Genomic DNA, 15,923 nt, shown 5'->3' on the forward strand with positions numbered 1-15,923 from the left:
GGCGGGGGAGGAGGGAAGGAAGGAGGGCCTGAGTGAGGACCGCGCCGTCTCCCGGAACTCGGCGCCGGGATTCGCGCTGGCCCGGCAGGGGTGGGGCGAGGCGGTGTCGGTGCGGATGCGTCGCGGCGCAAGCGGGCCGCCATCGCTGGGCAGGAGGTCTCCGGCCGCTGGGCCTCTCTCCTGGTCCCTATTTCTGATTCTTTCTTCTCCCAGAGTTTCAGAACTCAACTGCGTTAACCTAGGGAACGTTCACTAGCATTTTTATTATTATTTTCAGGTACTCTTGAGCCGCCAAGGGCCCAGACACTGTTGTAGGAGCTTTGCCTAGATTATCTTATCCTCGTCTATCGCAGCTGGTAGCCAGAATTGGTCTATTTTACAAGTAGGGGAGAAGAGCCAAAAAAGTGTAGTAACTTGCCTGAGGTGACGCAATTAAGAAGTAGGAGCTTCGTTGATGTCATCCATAAGGTTTCTTCCAACTCCCTGGCGGTAGGTGTTATCACTAATTTACAAGCAAAGGAAACTGGAAACTGAGACTCAGAAAAGTGACGTAACCAGCCTAAGGTCACCCAGTCAAGAACGTAGGAGACTAGAATTTGTGTCTTGATGTCTGAAACTCAAGCTGGGTATAATTCAGAAATCTTAGTATAAAATAATAAACCAGAAGTAAAACATGGAAAATTTCCCATTCCACCCACGGAACTGTCCAAATAAAGTGATTTTGATGTCCACTTAGAACAAAGTCTTAAGAAAAAAAAAGAACCAGTTGTCATGTGGCTTGACTAGCAGCCCTTTTGGAATATAGCTTTGAATATATGCCACCCTAACCTCATTACATAGTGTTGCTTTCTGCCAAAGCCAAAGGAAGCTATTGCCTCCACATACCCCAAACTGTTAATAATGATGGCTTCTTTAAAGCACTTAGTGGATACTGCGCGGCCGAGACTGGCTGAGTTACATAATGTCTTACTGCACACGTGTAACTACATGAAGTGAAAAATATAATATTCCAGTCCAAAGTAGGGTAGGAGAAGTGAAATTATACTGTAGTCTGGAACTCTGTTTTCCTGTAACCTATAGTTGCTCAGCTCTCCCTGGACTACATTTTTCCCTCTTGAGCACATCTTTTCCTAATGATAGAAGAGTCACACTGCCTTCACTCTTTCCTTGTTGACAGAAATGATTGATGTCTTTTGAATCCTATGATACTGACAGAATTTTACAGTTAAACACATGGCCCTCTGAGCAAGCAGAGTATTGCCTCAGAGGACTTTGGCAAGTGTAAGACAAGCATGTTACCAAAAGGCTGAATACCCTTTCCTCCCCTTATTTCTCAAGTTTTATTAGTCACAGATGATTTGATAAGTATTATATGCACAAGTAATGCACTCTTACAAGCTTGTCTTTAGAAATTATAACACTTTTGATTGGGAACCAGCAGGCTATAAAATTGCATCCCAAATTCGAAGTGTCATCATTAAAACATTTGGCAATAGGTTTTTCTATTAACTATAATAAGAAATAAAATTATTTAAGTGCCCTCACAATAATTGAATTTCTGCTTCCCTGAGCTAGAGGAATAAAATAGAAAAAGGCCATACGTTTTTTAGAGATAAACTTAAGCTATGGACTGTCAAATATAAGTTTTATATATAGTATGATTCTTTATGTGATTATTTCTATTGTCCTGAGAGATTTGCTGACGGTTGGTTGTTGTTTTTCCAAATCTTGCATATCTTAAGAGATGTCAAGAAAGAAACGACTATGGAATCCTGTTATAAATCCATCTGGATACATATTTGACATTTTTATCACACAAGTGGTATTCTAAATCCTCTTCAATTTTTATCTTTTCTTCTCAGTATAAAAGTAATATATGCCCATTTTATAATTTTTACATTTATATTTTACAAAAATACAAGGTTTTGGAGACTACAGAAAATAATTTTTTAAATTAAAATCACCTATATTTTCCCCCTCCACACATACCCATTATTAACATTTTGTTTTATTTCCTTTTTGTTTTCTATACATAAAGATTTGTTACAAAATTAAATTAACACCACCTGTACAAACAATGTTGAATCCTGTTTATCTCACTGAATATTTATAAATTGAGTATTTTTTTACCATCGCTAAATTAAAAAAAAATTTAGTGGTTGAAGAATATTCTAATTACTTACTTATCTGCTCATCTATTGGTGGCTTTTAGAATGTTTCCAGACTTTCTGGAAGTTTTAAGTCATTCAGGAATGAACACTGTGAATACCCATCTTTGTTGAGAATAGGGACCTAAGAATGGAACTACTGGATCAATATTCATAAACATTTTTGAAACTCTGTGAGATGCTGCAAAAATACCTTCCAATATTAAGTATAATCTTGCTTATAATTTGGAAATGTGATGGACCAAAATCATATCTTGTTTTAATCAGCATTTCTTCAGTAATCAATAACGATGAAAACTTTTTTCATGTTTATTATTTGTACAATTTACTGAGAATGATCTATTCATATCTATTGCCTGTTTTTTCCTATGTGATATTATTGCTGCTCTTGTTAATTTACATTAATGCTTTTAATAGAAACATTATTTATATATGTATTATCTATAGAATAAATAAAATTTACATACCAGTGTCCTCCCCCAGATTTTATCTTGTGGTATATTTTATATGTACGCTGCTGTCCAGATCATCTAGGTCATTTTTGGATACCCAGCATCCGTCATCTCTTCTAATAATTCCATTTTCTTATAGAGAATTATCTCTACCCAAATGTGTATAGTCTCAGCAAAAGGATAATTTGAGGCAGCAATCTCCAAGACAAAAGGCAGATCCTTCCTCTCTATTCCCACCACCAGTTCATTTATGCTGTAGGTCAGGTGGACTGAATCCCAAGGAATGAGAGAGTGGGTAGTGTCTGGGGCTGGGCTCACTGGACAGAGGCAGTAGCAGCTTCAACAGCAGCTTTACCCTGACCAGGGTGGCCCAGTCAGAGACGATTCCCCACTTCCTGATTTGTTTGTTTTTAACCTTATGGCACTTCCTTTGTCACTGTTGGTTCCAGTCTTGTCTCCCAGCCTTGCCTTGAGTCTTTGAGCCCCTGGGGCCCTTTTCCTTCAGATAGCAAGAGTCTGCATCCATTGCTTGTCTCTTGATAACCCTCACTAACATAACTTGTGTGACTTCTATATCATTCCATCCACCTAACAGTCCCCTGATTAGCACTTCATTTATTCGTTATGAATCCTAATTAACTAATCACAGTACACATGCTACTCTGGAAACTCAGAGTATGAAGTAGGATATTTTATCCTCAGTCACCTGCTGACATAAATCATTTTAGCCATCATAACACTGATGGAATGAAAGATGAGAATAATGTGATTATCAAGGCTTAAAAAAAAAAAAAAAAGTGACAGTGGTTAGGACCAGGACTCTCAAGAGAGAACGAGGAACAGAGTGGATATTGCTAAGGTGTACAGAAGCATTGTAACTCTCGATCTTCATTTTAGCTTCCTGCGGACCATTCATCCATTTCATGATTTCTCCCAACAGCACTCAGTTTGTGGGCTGTCTACCATGTGACTCTTTAAAAAGGGGCCGCACTGATGCCTACAACTGGAGCTGAAACATCAGAGGTAATCTTCTCAGTTACCCTTAGCCAGTCCCTTTGAAGTGTTTTCATATCCAAAGACCCAAAAGGATCCAACTGCCCTAACTGTCAGTAGGTAAGTCTAAAACCTTGTTTAAAATATCTTTATATCTTCAATGTTTATGTATCTTTTAAAATTGTATTCATTTTCATGGATTTGTACATTTATAAAAGTAGCATGATTATTAAATGAGAAAACATGCAAAATCATTTAAAAGAGTGAATATTTGTTTAGCATGATACAATTGTATGTCAGTTGGTTGCTATAATTGTATTCAAGTAACTATAAAATCAACTGTAATCAGTTCCCCCCAAATCCATAAATTGCACAGTAAAAAAAAGATATCAAGGAAGTATTGCTTTGTGACTCCATAATAAAGAAAAACATGTTTTTCAAAGCTAACATGTTTTATACAAACATATCTATGTATTTTTAACTTTTAAACTTAACATCAAGTATAAAGTTTCATTCATTCATACATTATAAAAAACCACTATGTTGCAGGTACTGTTTTAGTAGCTGCAACATAGTGGGTTTTTATAATGTTAAGTTTAAAAGAAGGTACTACATGAATAAGACAAATGAAGCGTCTGCTTTTCTGTAGGAGGACAGACTGAAATATGTAGGAGATGAAAGGTACTATGAAGAAATATAAACCAGGGTAAAGGAAAAGACAAGGGCTTCCAGAATGAGGTTGAGGGAAGCTGACAGAGAAAAGCCTTATCAGGCTTCTCTGATAAGGTGACACCAGAGCAGAAGAAAAGAAGCAAATCTTGCAGATGTCTGGAGGAAGAGCATCAACCTCATGGTTGTACAAAGGCCATGAAGTAGAAATATATTTGATATTTTCCAGGGAAGAGTAAGGAGGCAAAGGTGAATTGAGTGGCGTGAGCAGGGAGAAAAATGATAGAAAATGGAGTCAGAGGGGTGGCAGGGTGCAAGTTCCTAAGAGGAAGGGGTTTGAATTGAATGTTTTGTGTTTCACTTTATTGGAGTATAGTTGATTTACAATGTCATGTTAGTTTCAGGTGATGCATGTATATATTCTACATATATTCAGATATATATATATATTCTTTTTCAGATTCTTTTCTCATATAGGCCATTACAGAGTACTAAGTAGAGTTCCCTGTGCTATACAGTAGGTCCTTGTTGCTTATCTATTTTATATATAGTAGTGTGTATATGTGGAATTTAATGTTGATTGATACGAAAATCTTGAGGCGGAAGAGGGACACAGTGCGACTTTTGTTTTAGAAGGAGCACACCTACTGCCATCTGGAGACTAGACTGCGTGGGGGTGAGGATAGAAGCATGAAGACCAAGGAGCAGTCCAAGGAAGGATGGACTGGAGTGAGAGTCATGGAGGTGTTGGAAGGGATCAGATTCTGCATCTTGGTGTAGATAGGAAAGAAACCAATATTCAGGAAAACCAAGGAAGGAAAACCAAATATTAAGGAGGAGGCTTACTCGACAAGGGCATTAGTTATTCCCTGACCATACAAAATTCCTGGGGAGATGAATTAGTGAAGGCATCAGTGGTGTCCAATTAGTAGCATTATTGCTGCATTTTTTTCAGTTTATTTTATTTTTTACAAAATTTTATTAGAGTATAGTTGATTTCCAATGTTGTGTTAGTGTCAGGTGTACAGAAAAGTGATTCAGTTATTAATATATTCATTCTTTTTCATATTATTTACCCATACAGGTTATTACAGAATATTGAGTAGAGTTCTCTGTACTGTTGCATTTTTTATCTTCACTTGGGCAAATGCCCTATTTGTTTATGAAATGTAAGTTTGATTTATTGCAGTTTTGCCCTGTGGACCTCAGTTCTACCACCCTTTAGACCAGTTCCTACACCATACATATTCCCATTTCAAAATTAAAGACAGATTTCTTTCCCATCCAGTTTTGACTCAGCCTTTGCCCAAATAAACATGCAACAAATCCAGATTTTCACATCATAAGTTCAGTGCTGGTTGAAATCAGATATTGTACCTATAGTCTCAAAAGCATCTAGCTTCAGACTCTATTACACATTAGCATTCTTTGCATTTTCCAATTTAAATGTTTCTACAAACATTTGTTTGGTTTTACACTTTCTTAGTTCAGTTTAGATTTAGAAATTTATGTTTGTTATACCAGCAAATGTTTTTACTTAGAATAAAAGAATAGAAATAGAAGGACATATTATAAAAGGTTTCTTTAATGATAATAGAGTGGCAAAACTTCCCAGGGTGAGAGCCACTTGGGTCCCTGCCTGTGTGCCTTCTAATCTTTTAGAACCTCCAGAGAATTATGGAAGTGTTTTCTTGGCAAACATTTGCTAACAGCTAAGGGGTTTGGAAAACATTATCATTTGCCTGCATCACTTTTTATTTTCCAGTAGAAATGTAATCATATGGACATTCACACTAAATTGTTGCTGATGTAGGTTTTCACACTTGTATAATCTGTCGCACTAAAGGTGCACTTTCAAATTCATGCCTTAGGGCTTCCCTGGTGGCGCAGTGGTTGAGAGTCTGCCTGCTGATGCAGGGGATGCGGGTTCGTGCCCCGGTCTGGGAGGATCCCACATGCCACGGGGCGGCTGGGCCCGTGCGGCTGGGCCCGTGAGCTATGGCCGCTGAGGCTGCGCGTCCGGAGCCTGTGCTCCGCAGTAGGAGGGGCCACGGCAGTGAGAGGCCCGCGTACGGCCAAAAAAAAAAAATTCATGACTTAGTCTAGTTTGTAAGCCTGTAGAGACTGTCCTGCCCTCACACCCAGATACAGCAAAAGCATCTCTCAGAAACCTCTCAGCTCTCAGCTTCAGCTGAGCTCTGGGTGTTTCCAGGATGCAGAACCCTCTGCAAGAACAAAGTGGAAAAAAAAGAAAAAATATATATTTTACACACACACACATATATACATACATATATTATTTCTTTAGTGGGACAATCTATTTGACTTACATGCTCACTTTGAATTATAGACCCTCTGCCCAAAGATGTGACTTCATTATCCTTTTAACAACAAAAATTCAGGGAACAAATTTCAGAATTATCAGTCCTTAACCTTACAATGAAAAAGACCCCGACATATCATCAAAAATACTTTTCAATTCTTTACTCATCTTATATTCACCACCGCACACGCACATGTCCACAAGCTCCAAAACCCTTAGGACCAGATGAATTTAGGATATTCAGAATTTTATGAATTTTGGAAAATTATATATTATATAATTATGTTATATTATAATCATATATAATAGCCCCAGTGAGGCTTGGGGCAGCACCCCATAATTAAATACCCTCATATTTCTGCAGCAAAAGACATGAATAGACACACTGGATGGAAAAGTAAAAACTGTAAATAGCCTCGAATCAATTCAGGTCCGATTTTCCTGTGCAGTGAGTTCGGAAGAAAACTTGGTTTTCAGAACTTTTTGGATTTTAGAATTTTAGATAGGGCATCACAGACCTGAATTAAAACAGAATGGAGTAGACCCTGGAGACAAGGAAGAACACTTTAAAACCCTTTTCCCTACCCCCTCCCAATTCATTCAGTATCTTAGAGCACAATGTTTTTTTTGCCAACTAATCAGATTCATTGTATTTTTATGTTTTTAACAACTGTATTTAGCAAATAGATTCAAAACCCATTTGAAAGTCATTTTGGGGAAGATTCTTTAATTGAATAAAAATCTCTATTTCCAAGCTTTTTAAGGGGGACAGATATGAGAATTTTTATAGATGACACATATTTTCCAAAGTCAATCAGTTACGAAGGAAGCACTTCCAAAGGTCTGCTGTCATTATGCCCTTCACCATGGCCCGAGTTTCCTTCAAAAGCAGAAACTCTCCCACTTGTTATTAAAGTGACACTTCTATTATGAAGACAATATTAATTTTAAATTCTGTTTTACTGTCACAGAATTGATAGACACTTGTTATAGAAAAGACAGAGTGTGAAACACTAATGTTTTTGGAAAATAAAGTGTGTCACTCCTTTAACGTACTCAGCCATGATAAAACCAGTAACCTTGTCTGCGATACAAAATGTTAACATCATTACTCATCATCTCTACTAAGAACAGTGAATAGTTTGCTATAGTCTAAAGGTCTTATTTTTATACCATTATCTATGTCAGTAGATATAGTATCTATATTTATAGCAATTTGCACACTTTTAGCTTCACCTTATTTGCTGCAAGAACTTCTTGCCTCTGAATGATGCAATGAATAAATTTATTTTAAAGCTGTCTGCATTTTTATCCCAGAATCCAAATTTTATTCCAGCCAAAGCAACTCTTCCATCAGTGGTGACATTGTCACAATTTTTCCATAAAACATTGTTTTTGTTATGGAATTCATATATGCTGATAATATATTTTGTCCTTCAGTACATCTTTGCTTTATTCGGTAGCTTTCAGCCCTATAAGAGCAACACATCCTTTTTATTGTTGTAACATCCTCCTTATTATCTTGAAGTGGAATTAATTCATAATTTCACAAAATACAAATATGTATTGAAAATAAAGGAGAAATAAGAGAAAGTAAATTATAAAAGAGTAGAGTATCTCTCAACATGTAAAATTCTCAAACAAACCACACTGGAAGACATAATAAGAGGGATAGATGTTTTTATTCCCTATAATGAATATAGGTCTTTTAAAAGACAAATTTCCACCTAATTATTGTCTACATCATTGTTTCTCAAATTTCAATGTGCATACAAGTCACCTGTGGCTTGTGTTAAAATGTGGATTCTGATTTCACATGTCTGGAGTGGGCATTTCTAGCAAGCTTGTGATTCTGAAGCTGCTGGTCTACCTAAAGCTGGACACTTTGAGTAGAGAGGGTCAACACATTTCTTTATATTGATATTTGAATGTGACAGTTAAATTGTCAGCTGATAAAGGTGTTGCCACCAGTGACTTAATTTTCCAAATACCTTCAAATCAATTCAGGTCAGGTTTTGCTGCCAAGTGAGTTATGAACAATCTGTTCGTGATTGTTGAATGAACAAGAATTGTTTGTGAACAACTCTTAGCAAAGTTCCAAAGAACAATTTTCCCTCAATGTACACTAGTTACATTCTCCAAAAATGCAGTCTATATGAAAAGTATACAAACAATATTATGAACTTCTATGTGAAACAGAGTTGGTTCTAGGCTCAGATACTCAGCAGAGTTTTTTACTTACATGAGTGTCCAATAAGACCTTTGGAGGTTGTGTGGGATCAGGGACAATTGTTCAGTGTACAAGACCATTCCATGAATAACAGATCTCTAGCATCGCTGGCCTCCACTCACTAAATGCCCGTAAGTGCCCCCCAGTCACTGTGTTGGTCAAGAATACACCCCATTTCCAAAATGTTCCAGTGGGACAGTATAACCTCTGCTGATTGCCACTGCTTAAGTGAAACAGGAAAATTACTTCTAGTATTTAATTAAAGCAGAATCCAACATAAGCCCAGACACTGTAGAAATATTCATTCTTTCCTCCAACTGTATAGAAAGGCTCCCATGCTGAAAAACTTGTTCTAACACTTGTTTCTTCAATTCTTCCACAATATGATTTATGCATCTTCCACAATTATTTGCTGACATTTGGTTGCCATATTTTTTTCCTCACATTATTTTAATTATTTTTACTTGAAGAAAAACTTGAGGAAGGATGCCTGTGTCTACCAAAATATTTTATTAAGACTTAACTCCCTTATTTTTAAAAATAAAAATAAATAAAAATGTAATATTTTCTCCCTGCTCTGCAGGGAATTGTAAGAGTAGTTATTTCCTCTGAGTTGTACAGTTTAATATTTGCTCTTAGAGTAAATCAATTAGATTTCAATAAAAAATTTTTTAATTAAATTAAAAATATAAATATATTTAGCCCAAAACAATTTGCTCTTAGAAATTCTGATTTGCAGGCACTAAACAGAAATAAATCCTAATCAGAGTGTGTCTTACATTATTCTTTTGGTTGGTCACTATAAAATGATTTCTACAGACTTGAACCCTATGAAAATATATTGATTAATATATAACATATACAGGAACTTCCCTGGTGGTCCGGTGGTTAAGAATCCACCTTCCAATGCAGGGGACACGGGTTCGATCCCTGGTTAGGGAGCTAAGATCCCACATGCGGGATGGGGGGCGACAACTAAGCCCGTGGGTTCTGGACCCCGTGCACCACAACTAGAGAGAAGCCCACACGCTGCTAGGAAAGATCCTGCATGCCACAGCTAAGACCCAACGCAGCCAAATAAATGAATAAATATTTAAATATACATATATATATATGACATACACAAACTAAGGAATCTTTTCTCATAACTTTATTTACAAATCCAGAACTTAACAAATCTGTTAGGCTAGCATTTATGAAAGATTGACTTTTTTTTGTTTTTTTAATATTTATTTATTTTGGCTGCTTTGGGTCTTAGTTGTGGCATGCGGGATCTTCGTTGCAGCACGTGGGATCTTTTTTTGCGGACTTCTTAGTTGCAGCATGCAGGCTTCTTAGTTGCAGCATGCAGACTCTTAGTTGCGGCATGCATGCAGGATCTAGTTCCCTGACCATGGCTCGAACCCAGGCCACCTGCATTGGGAGTGCGGAGTCTCACCCACTGGACCACCAGGGAAGTCCCAAGAAAGATTGACTTTTGTAATGAATATTGAAACGCAGTTGAGGTTCAATAGCTGTAAATGAGGAATATGTTACTTTCTTTTTTATCCCTTTTGGGTATTGTTTTCATGCAATTTAGCTAACTGTAGACCAATTACTGCATATGAATAGTAAGCAATGTAATTTTATAGTTTTACACAAATTACATGTGTATCACCAAAATTTTGTATATACACATTGAAGACAAAATGAACGAGTTAAAATATGTTCAAAGAAATAGAGGAATAGAAAGGCTAAATCTTCAGTTTTCTAAATTGAGAAATCATACACTTGTAGGAAGTAGATGAGCCAAAAGGAGGGGATGAGGAAAAAAGAAGACAAAGATTTAAAAAGTGACAATTGTTTTAGGAATAAAGCATATAGATGGCGTAGGGTTTTCCTGTCACAGATGATGGAACTGTGGCCCACAGGCAAGACAGAATGGCGACATCACTGCAGTTCTCGTTCTGGTAAAAGGATGTCGCCATTCTGCCTTGCTTGTGGGCCACAGTTCCGTCAGCTGTGACAGGAAAACAAACTTTCACAATTTCTTTGCGATAAAAGAGATCTGCTATTCAGGATTTAATTTTGACCCACAGGAACTGGTTGGTAACATAGGAATGAGGAAAATCTTGACAGAAAATGTCTATTTTTTTCAATTTTTTAAATTATGAAATACATGTAACATCAAATTTACCATCTTAACTATTTTTAAGTGTACAGTTCAGTGGCATTAAATACATTCATGTGGTTGTGCAACCACCACCCCCATCCATACAAATAACTCTTTTCATCTTGCAAACCTGAAAATCTACACCTATTAAACAATAACTCTCCTTTCTTTCCTTCCCCCAGCCTCTGGCAACCACCATTTCATTTTCTGACTTTATGATTTTTGACTGCTCTACGTACTTTATATAAGTGGAATCACACAGCATTTTGTCTTTTTGTGTTTGGCTTATTTCACTTAGCATAATGTTCTTTAGGTTCATCCATATTGTAGCATATTGCAGAATTTCCTTCCTATTTAAGATGGAATAATATTCCACTATATGTATATACCATATTTTGCTTATCCATTCATCAGTCAATGAACCCTTGGATTGCTCCACGTTTTAATAATGCTGCTATGAACATGGCTGTACAAATATCTCTTTGAGACCCTTTTTCCAATTCTCTTGGGTATATACTCAGAAGTGGAATTTCTAGATCATATGATAATTCTGTTTTTAATTTTTTGAGGAAATCATAATGTTTTCCACATTGGCTATTCTATTTTACATTCCCACCAACAGTGCACAGGGTTTCAGTCTCTCCACATCCTCACCAACACTTGTTATTTTCTGTTTTTTCGAAAGTAGCCATCCTAATGGTTGTGGGTTGCTATCTGGTTGTAGTTTTGTTTTGCATTTTCCTAATGATTAGTGATGTTGAGCATCTTTCCATGTGCTTATTGGCCATTTGCATATCTTCTTTGGAGAAATGTTTGTTGAAGTTCTTTGTTTATGTTTGAATTGGGTTTGTTGTTTGTTGTTGTTGTTGTTGTGGAGTTTTAGAAGTCCTCTCTATGGTCTGGATATTATTCCCTGATCAAATACATAATTTGCAAATAATTTCTCCCATTCTGTGGGTTGCCTTTTTACTCTGTGGATAGTGTCTTTCAATGCATAATTTTTTTTTTAATTTGCAGGAAGTTCAATTTGTCTACTTTTTCATTTGTTACCTGCGCCTTTAGTGTTATATCTAAGAAATCATTGCCAAATCCTATATTATGAAGATTTTGTCTTATTTATTCTCCCAAGAGTTTCTTTTTTTTTTAAGATTCTATACTTTAATTTATTTATTTAGTTATTTTTGGCTGCATTGGGTCTTCTTTGCTACACGCGAGCTTTCTCTAGTTGCGGCGAGCAGGGGCTACTCTTCATTGCGGTGCACAGGCCTCTCACTGCGGTGGCCTCTCGTTGCGGAGCACGGGCCCTAAGCACACAGGCTTCAGTAGTTGTGGCACGTGGGCTTAGTAGTTGTGGCTTGTAGGCTCTAGAGTGCAGGCTCAGTAGTTGTGGCGCACAGGCTTACTTGCTCCGCGGCATGTGGGACCTTCCTGGACCAGGGCTCGAACCCGTTTCCCCTGCATTGGCAGGTGGATTCTTAACCCACGGCACCACCAGGGGAGCCCTCCCAAGAGTTTCATTGTTTTAGGTCATAAATTAGGTCCTTGATCCACTTTGAATTCATTTTTGTTTATGATGTTACATAAGGGTCCAACTTCGTTCTTTAGCATGTGGATATCCAGTTGTCCCAGCACCGTTTTTTGAAGAGATTGTCCTTTCCCCATTAAATGGTCTTGGCATCCTTTTCAAAACTCATTTGACCATATATGTAAGGGTTTATTTCTGGACTGTCCATTCTATCCCATTGGTGCATATGTCTATCTGTGTGCCAATACCACGCTTGATTTTGGTTATTGTAGCTCTTAATAGTAAGCTTTGAAATCAGGAAGCGTGAGTCCTCCAGTTTTGTTCTTCTCTTTCAGTATTGTTTTGGCTGTTTAGGGTCCCTTGAGATTCCATATGAATTTTAGGATTGGTTCTTCTATTTCTGGAAAAAAATCATTATTGGGATTTTTTTTTTTTTTTCAGTATGCGGGCCTCTCACTGCCATGGCCTCTCCCATTGCGGAGCACAGGCTCCAGACACGCAGGCCCAGTGGCCATGGCCCACGGGCCCAGCCGCTCCACGGCATGTGGGACCCTCCCGGACCAGGGCACGAACCCATGTCCCCTGCATCGGCAGGCGGACTCCCAACCACTGCGCCACCAGGGAAGCCCCATTATTGGGATTTTGATAGAGATTGCATTGAATCAATTATTGATTGTAGTAGTATTGACATTTTAATAATGTTAAGTCTTCTAATCCATGAACATGGGACGTCTTTCCATTTATTTATGTCTTCTTTAATTTTTTTCAGCAACTTTTTTTTATAATTTTTTTTTTGGCCATGCTTTGTAGCTCACAGGATCTTTAGTTCCCTGAACAGGGATTGAACCTGGGCCACAGCAGTGAGAGTGCTGAGTCTTAACCACTGGACCACCAGGGAATTCCCATCAGCAACGTTTAATAGTTTTCACTGTACATATGTCTCACCTCCTTGGATAAGCTAATTACTAAGTATTTTATTATTTTTGATGTTATTATACGTGGAATTGTTTTCTTAATTTTCTTTTGACATTGTTCATGTATAGAAATGCAGCTTATTTTTTATGCTAAAAAGGTACACTTTATTTTTTTTAATTTTTGTTTTATATTGTGCTATGGTTGACTTAAAATGTTGTGTTAGTTTCAGGTGTACAGCAAAGTGATTCAGTTATACATACGCATATGTCTATTCTTTTTCAAACTCTTTTCCCATTGTTATTACAGAATATCGAGCAAAAGGACCTATACAGCAAGTCCTTGTTGGTTATCTATTTTAAATATAGTAGTATGTATATGTCAATCCCAAATTCCCAATTTATCCCTCCTCCGACCCCATCTTTCCCCTTTGGGAACCATAAGTTTGTTTTCTATGTCTGTGAGTCTGTTTCTGTTTTGTAAATAAGTTCATTTGTATCATTTTTTTTAGATTTGTCATATAAGTGATATCATATGATATTTGTCTTTCTCTCTCTGATTTACTTCTTAGTATGATAATCTCCAGGTCAATGCATGTTGCTGCTGATGGGAAATGCAATTTATTTTTGTGTGTTGACTTTGTACCCTATAACTTTGGTAAATACACCTATTAGTTCTAACAACTATTTTGTGGAGTCTTTAGGGTTTTCTACACATAAGATTATATCATCTGCAAACAGAGATAATTTTACTTCTTCCTTTCCAACTTGTATGCCTTTTATTTCTTTTTCTTATCCAATTGCTCTGGCTAAAATTTCCAGTACTATGTTAAATAGAAGTGGTGAAAGTGGGCATCCTTGCCTTGTTCCTAATCTTAGAGGAAAAGCTTTCAGTCTTTCACCATTGTCTATGATGTTTGCTGTTTCATATATGAAACATAGCTTTTCATATACAGCTGACACTTGAACAACATGGGTTTGAACTGTGTGGGTCCACTTATACACACATTTTTTCCCAATAAATACATACTATGATACTACACGATTCACAGTTGGTTGAATCCATGTGTACAGAACTGCGGATGCCGAGGGTCGACTGTAAAGTAATGCACAGATTTTCAACTGTGCAGGGGGTTGGTGCCCCTAACCCCCTTGCTGTTCAAGAGTCAAGTGTATAGTTTTTCTTTTGTTGAGGTAGTTTCCTTCTATTCCTATGTTGTTGTGTTTTTATGATGAAAGGGTGTCGAATTATGTCAAATGTTTTTCTGCATCAGTTGAGATGATTAAGTTGGGTTTTTTCCTTATTTTATTGATGTAATGTATTACATTGATCGATTTTCATATGTTGAACAATCCTTGCATTCCAGGAATAAATCCCACTTGGTCATGGTGTATAATCCTTTTAATATGCTATTGAATTCTGTTTGCTAGTATTTTGTTAAAGATTTTTGCATAAATGTTCATATGGGATATTGGTCTGTAGTTTCCTTTTCTTGTAATGCCTTTGTCTGGCTTTGGTATCAGATTTATGCTGGCCTCATAGAATGAGTTAGGAAGTGTTTCTTCTTCTTCAGTTTTTTGGAAAAGTTTGGGAAGGATTGGTATTAGCTCTTCTTTAAATGTTTGGTAGAATTCACCAGTGAAGCCATCAGGTCTAGGACTTTTCTTTCTGGGGAGATTTTTGATTACTGATTCAATCTCCTTATTAATCTTGGGTCTATTCAGATTTTCTATTTCTTCGTGATTTAGTCTTGGTAAGTTTTGTGTTTCTAGGAATTTGTCCACTTCATCTAGGTTATCCAATTTTTTGACATGCAATTGTTCTTAGCGCTCTCTTATCTCTGTAGAATCAGTAGTAATGTCCCCACTTGCATCTCTAATTAGGTAATTTGAGTCTTCTTTTTTTCTTAATCCAGCTAAAGTTTTGTCAATTTTGTTGATCTTTTCAAAGAAGCAACAATTAGTTTCATTGATTTTATCTATTGTTCTTTTATTCTCTATTTCACTTATCTCTGCTCTAATCTTCATTTCTCTCCTTCTGCTGGCTTTGGGTTTATTTTGTTATTTACTATTTCCTTAGAGTTTAAAGTTATGTCGTTGATTTGAGATCAGAAATTGTCTACTTTTTTTTTTTTTTTTTTTTGCGGTACGCGGGCCTCTCACTGCTGTGGCCCCTCCCGCTGCAGAGCACAGGCTCCGGACGCGCAGGCCCAGCAGCCATGGCTCACGGGCCCAGCCGCTCCATGGCATGTGGGATCCTCCCGGACCAGGGCACGAACCCGTGTCCCCTGCATCTACAGGCAGACTCTCAACCACTGCGCCACCAGGGAAGCCCTTGTCTACTTTTTTCTTAGCATTTACAGTAGCCAAAAATGAGAACCCTGAGCCTACTCACACACAAACTCTAAACATTAGAAAAGCAGATTTCAAAAAATATTTAGAGAAATTTTGACATGATTGCATAACAAGAGACTCTTCAAGGAATGTTCCTGGAGTTTCC

The 15,923-nt window shown here is 37.3% G+C and overlaps 1 non-coding gene across 1 annotated transcript; it reads right to left on the minus strand.

Moving 5' to 3' along the window:
- Positions 1-13,338: 13,338 nt before the first annotated feature.
- TRNAE-CUC (transfer RNA glutamic acid (anticodon CUC)) lies at positions 13,339-13,410 on the minus strand. Its single transcript has one exon. It is a non-coding gene; the product is annotated as a tRNA-Glu (tRNA).
- Between the last annotated feature and the right edge of the window lie 2,513 nt (positions 13,411-15,923).

This window comes from Lagenorhynchus albirostris, chromosome 5 (genome assembly GCF_949774975.1).
Source record: "Lagenorhynchus albirostris chromosome 5, mLagAlb1.1, whole genome shotgun sequence".
Classification (NCBI taxonomy): Eukaryota; Metazoa; Chordata; class Mammalia; order Artiodactyla; family Delphinidae; genus Lagenorhynchus; species Lagenorhynchus albirostris.